The sequence below is a fragment of the Pseudophryne corroboree genome, unplaced genomic scaffold, assembly GCF_028390025.1.
Source record: "Pseudophryne corroboree isolate aPseCor3 unplaced genomic scaffold, aPseCor3.hap2 scaffold_138, whole genome shotgun sequence".
Taxonomy (NCBI): Eukaryota; Metazoa; Chordata; class Amphibia; order Anura; family Myobatrachidae; genus Pseudophryne; species Pseudophryne corroboree.
In genome coordinates, this window is record NW_026968006.1 from 441961 (window position 1) to 448161 (window position 6201).

Genomic DNA, 6201 nt, shown 5'->3' on the forward strand with positions numbered 1-6201 from the left:
CCGTGGACTACCGTACTGTGTCTGCTGCTAATATAGACTGGATGATAATGAGATAAAATTAAAATATATATATATATCACACTAGTACTGCAGCCGGACAGGTATATATTATGTAATGACGGACCTGCTGGACACTGTCTGTCAGCACTGCAGACTCCTAAAGTAAGCTACTAGTATCAAGAAGATAGAAAAAAAAAAAACCACGGGTAGGTGGTATACAATTATGGATGGACGAGCGACTGCCGACACAGAGGTAGCTACAGCCGTGGACTACCGTACTGTGTCTGCTGCTAATATAGACTGGATGATAATGAGATAAAATTAAAATATATATATATATCACACTAGTACTGCAGCCGGACAGGTATATATTATGTAATGACGGACCTGCTGGACACTGTCTGTCAGCACTGCAGACTCCTAAAGTAAGCTACTAGTATCAAGAAGATAGAAAAAAAAAAACCACGGGTAGGTGGTATACAATTATGGATGGACGAGCGACTGCCGACACAGAGGTAGCTACAGCCGTGGACTATCGTACTGTGTCTGCTGCTAATATAGACTGGATGATAATGAGATAAAATTAAAATATATATATATTATATATCACACTAGTACTGCAGCCGGACAGGTATATATTATGTAATGACGGACCTGCTGGACACTGTCTGTCAGACTCAGCACTGCAGACTCCTAAAGTAAGCTACTAGTATCAAGAAGATAGAAAAAAAAAAACCACGGGTAGGTGGTATACAATTATGGATGGACGAGCGACTGCCGACACAGAGGTAGCTACAGCCGTGGACTACCGTACTGTGTCTGCTGCTAATATAGACTGGATGATAATGAGATAAAATTAATATATATATATATATATATATATACAGTATATATCACACTAGTACTGCAGCCGGACAGGTATATATTATGTAATGACGGACCTGCTGGACACTGTCTGCAGAATGTGTTTATAAAAACACCACACGACGAGTGTTTAACTTTTTCAGGCTGACAATCACAATATACTGGTGGTCAGCAGACAATCACAATACTGGTGGTCAGTGGTCACTGGTCAGTCACACTGGCAGTGGCACTCTGGCAGCAAAAGTGTGCACTGTACTTAAAATATGTACTCCTGCTATAACTGCTCCCCAGTCTCCCCCACAATTAAGCTGTGTGAGCAGTGAGCACTCAGCACAGTCAGATAATGATATACAGTATTACATATAATGCAGCACACTGGGCTGAGCACAGATATGGTATGTGACTGTGTCACACTGTGTATCGGTTTTTTTCAGGCAGAGAACGGATTAATTAAACTGGTGGTCACTGGTCACACTATCAGCAGCAAGTAGTACTCCTCCTAATAATATGCTCCCCAAAATTTGTGTCTCTCTCTAGTACTCTAGTCTAAACGGAGAGGACGCCAGCCACGTCCTCTCCCTATCAATCTCAATGATGACGTTCGGGCGCGCTCGGGTTAACCGAGCAAGGCGGGAAGATCCGAGTCGCTCGGCCCCGTGTAAAAAAACCTGAAGTTCGGGCGGGTTCGGATTCTGAGGAACCGAACCCGCTCATCTCTACCCTCTATACAGTACACTGACCTCTATATACCTGCTAGTACATCCCTGATGCCTATATTCCCTAAGCTAAATCCCAGACGCCTCTATTCCCTACGCTACATCCCTGACGCCTCTATTCCCTATGCTACATCCCTGACGCCTCTATACCCTACGCTACATCCCTGATGCCTCTATTCCCTACGCTACATTCCTGATGCCTCTATAACCTACGCTACATCCCTGACGCCTCTATACCCTACGCTACATCCCTGACGCCTCTATACAGTACAATGCATTACTGATCCCTCTAGACCATACATCCTCATTACATCAGTGAGATAGTGAAACACTGGAAAAAATAAGAATTTACTTACCGATAATTCTATTTCTCATAGTCCGTAGTGGATGCTGGGGACTCCGTAAGGACCATGGGGAATAGCGGCTCCGCAGGAGACTGGGCACATCTAAAGAAAGCTTTAGGACTAGCTGGTGTGCACTGGCTCCTCCCCCTATGACCCTCCTCCAAGCCTCAGTTAGGATACTGTGCCCGGACGAGCGTACACAATAAGGAAGGATTTTGAATCCCGGGTAAGACTCATACCAGCCACACCGATCACACCGTATAACTTGTGATCTGAACCCAGTTAACAGTATGATAACAGAGGAGCCTCTGAAAAGATGGCTCCCAACAATAATAACCCGATTTTTGTAACAATAACTATGTACAAGTATTGCAGACAATCCGCACTTGGGATGGGCGCCCAGCATCCACTACGGACTATGAGAAATAGAATTATCGGTAAGTAAATTCTTATTTTCTCTAACGTCCTAAGTGGATGCTGGGGACTCCGTAAGGACCATGGGGATTATACCAAAGCTCCCAAACGGGCGGGAGAGTGCGGATGACTCTGCAGCACCGAATGAGAGAACTCCAGGTCCTCCTCAGCCAGGGTATCAAATTTGTAGAATTTAGCAAACGTGTTTGCCCCTGACCAAGTAGCTGCTCGGCAAAGTTGTAAAGCCGAGACCCCTCGGGCAGCCGCCCAAGATGAGCCCACTTTCCTTGTGGAACGGGCTTTTACAGATTTTAGCTGTGGCAGGCCTGCCACAGAATGTGCAAGCTGAATTGCACTACAATCCAACGAGCAATAGTCTGCTTAGAAGCAGAAACACCCAGCATGTTGGGTGCATACAGGATAAACAGCGAGTCAGATTTCCTGACTCCAGCCATCCTGGAAACATCTTTTTCAGGGCCCTGACAACATCCAGCAACCTGGATTCCTCCAAGTCCCTAGTAGCCGCAGGCACCACAATAGGTTGGTTCAGGTGAAAACGCTGGAACCACCTTAGGGAGAAACTGAGGACGAGTCCTCAATTCCGCCCTGTCCGAATGGAAAATCAGATAAGGGCTTTCACAGGATAAAGCCGCCAATTCTGACACGCGCCTGGCCGAGGCCAGGGCCAACAGCATGACCACTTTCCATGTGAGATATTTTAACTCCACAGATTTAAGTGGTTCAAACCAATGTGACTTTTGGAACCCAAACTACATTGAGATCCCAAATTGCCACTGGAGGCACAAAAGGAGGCTGTATATGCAGTACCCCTTTTACAAACGTCTAAACTTCAGGGACTGAAGCTAGTTCTTTTTTGGAAGAAAATTGACAGGGCCGAAATCTGAACCTTAATGGACCCCAATTTCAGGCCCATAAACACTCCTGTATGCAGGAAATGTAGGAATCGACCCAGTTGAATTTCCTCCGTCGGGCCTTACTGGCCTCGCACTACGCAACATATTTTCGCCAATTGCGGTGATAATGTTTTTTGCGGTTACATCCTTCCTGGCTATTGATCAGGATAGGGATGACTTCATCCGGAATGCCTTTTTTCCTTCAGGATCCGGTGTTCAACCGCCATGCCGTCAAACGCAGCCGCTGTAAGTCTTGGAACAGACAGGGTCCTTGCTGGAGCAGGTCCCTTCTTAGAGGTAGAGGCCACGGATCCTCCGTGAGCATCTCTTGAAGTTCCGGTTACCAAGTCCTTCTTGGCCAATCCGGAGCCACGAATATAGTGCTTTCTCCTCTCCATCTTATCAATCTCAGTACCTTGGGTATGAGAGGCAGAGGAGGGAACACATATACTGACTGGTACACCCACGGTGTTACCAGAGCGTCTACAACTATTGCCTGAGGGTCTCTTGACCTGGCGCAATACCTGTCGAGTTTTTTAATCATGTGGACGACTTCTGGGTGAAGTCCCCACTCTCCCGGGTGGAGGTCGTGCTGAGGAAGTCTGCTTCCCAGTTGTCCACTCCCGGAATGAATACTATTGACAGTGCTATCACATGATTTTCCGCCCAGCGAAGAATCCTTGCAGCTTCTGCCATTGCCCTCCTGCTTCTTGTGCCACCCTGTCTGTTTACGTGGGTGACTGCCATGATGTTGTCCGACTGGATCAACACCGGCTGACCTTGAAGCAGAGGTCTTGCTAAGCTTAGAGCATTGTAAATGGCCCTTAGCTTCAGGATATTTATGTGAAGTGATGTATCCCGGCTTGACCCTAAGCCCTGGATATTCCTTCCCTGTGTGACTGCTCCCCAGCCTCGCAGGCTGGCATCTGTGGTCACCAGGACCCAGTCCTGAATGCCGAATCTGCGGCCCTCTAGAAGATGAGCACTCTGCAACCACCACAGGATGGATACCCTTGTCCTTGGTGACAGGGTTATCCGCTGATGCATCTGAAAATGCGACCCGGACCATTTGTCCAGTAGGTTCCACTGGAAAGTTCTTGCGTGGAATCTAACGAATGGGATTGCTTCGTATGAAGCCATCATTTTTTCCCAGAACCCTTGTGCATTGATGCACTGAGACTTGGTTCGGTTTTAGGAGGTTCCTGATTAGCTCGGATAACTCCCTGGCTTTCTCTTCCGGGAGAAACACCTTTTTTCTGGACTGTGTCCAGGATCATCCCTAGGAAACAGAAGACAAGTCGTCGGAACCAGCTGCGATTTTGGAATATTGAGAATCCAATCGTGCTGCCGCAACACTACCTGAGATAGTGCTACACCGACCTCCAACTGTTCCCTGGATCTTACCCTTATCAGGGAATCGTCCAAGTAAGGGATAACTAAAATTCCCTTCCTTCGAAGGGATATCATTTCGTCCATTACCTTGGTAAAGACCCGGGGTGCCGTGGACCATCCCTACGGCAGCATCTGAACTGATAGTGACAGTTCTGTACCATAACCTGAGGTACCCTTGGTGAGAAGGGTAAATTTTGACATGAAGGTAAGCATCCTTGATGTCCCGAGACATCATGTAGTCCCCTTCTTCCAGGTTCGCAATCACTACTCTGAGTGACTCAATCTTGAATTTGAACCTCTGTATGTAAGTGTTCAAAAATTTTAGATTTTAGATTTAGAATCGGTCTCACCGAGCCGTCTGGCTTCGGTACCACAATAGTGTGGAATAATACCCCGTTCCCTGTTGCAGGAGGGGTACCTTGATTATCACCTGCTGGGAATACAGCTTGTGAATGGCTTCCAAAACTGCCTCCCTGTCAGAGGGAGACATCGGTAAAGCCAACTTTTGGAAACGGCGAGGGGGAGACGTCTCGAATTCCAATATGTACCCCTGAGATATTACCTGAAGGATCCAGGGGTCTACTTGCGAGTGAGCCCACTGCGCACTGAAATTCATTGAGAATGGGCCCCCACCGTGCCTGAGCTTGTATAGCCCTAGCGTCATACTGAGGGCTTGGCAGAGGCGGGAAAGGGTTTCTGTTCCAGGGAACTGGCTGATCTCTGCAGCCTTTTTCCTCTCCGTCTGTCACGAGCAGAAAAGAGGAACCTTTTGTCCGCTTGCCAACAAAGGACTGCGCCTGATAATACGGCGTCTTATTTTGAGAGGCGACCTGGGGTACAAACGTGGATTTCCCAGCTGTTGCCGTGGCCACCAGGTCTAAAGGACCGACCCCAAATGTCCCCTTTCAAAGGCAATACTTCCAAATGCCGTTTGGAATCCGCATCACCTGACCATTTTACTGGTAGAATTGGACAACGCACTTATACTTGATGCCAGTCGGCAATTATTCCGCTGTGCATCATGCATATATAGAAATGCATCTTTTAAATGCTCTATAGGCAATAATATACTATCCTTATCTAGGATATCAATATTTCCAGTCAGGGAATCCGACCATGCCAACCCAGCACTGCACCTCCAGGCTGAGGCGATAGCTGGTCGCAGTATAACACCAGTATGTGTGTAAATACATTTTTGGATACCCTCCTGCTTTCTATCAGCAGGATCCTTAAGGGCGGCCATCTCATGAGAGGGTAGAGCCCTTGTTCTTACAAGCGTGTGAGCGCCTTATCCCCCTTAGGGGGTGTTTCCCAACGCACCCTAACCTCTGGCGGGAAAGGGTATGCAGCCAATACTTTTTAAGAAATTATCAAGTGTTAACGGGGGGAAACCGACGCATCAACACACACCTCATTTTATTATTCAGATTAAGGAAAACTACTGGTAGTTTTTCACCCACCGAACATAATACCCCTTTTTGGTGGTACTCGTATTATCAGAAATGTATAAAAACATTTTCCATTGTATCAATCATGTAACGTGTGGCCCTACTGGAA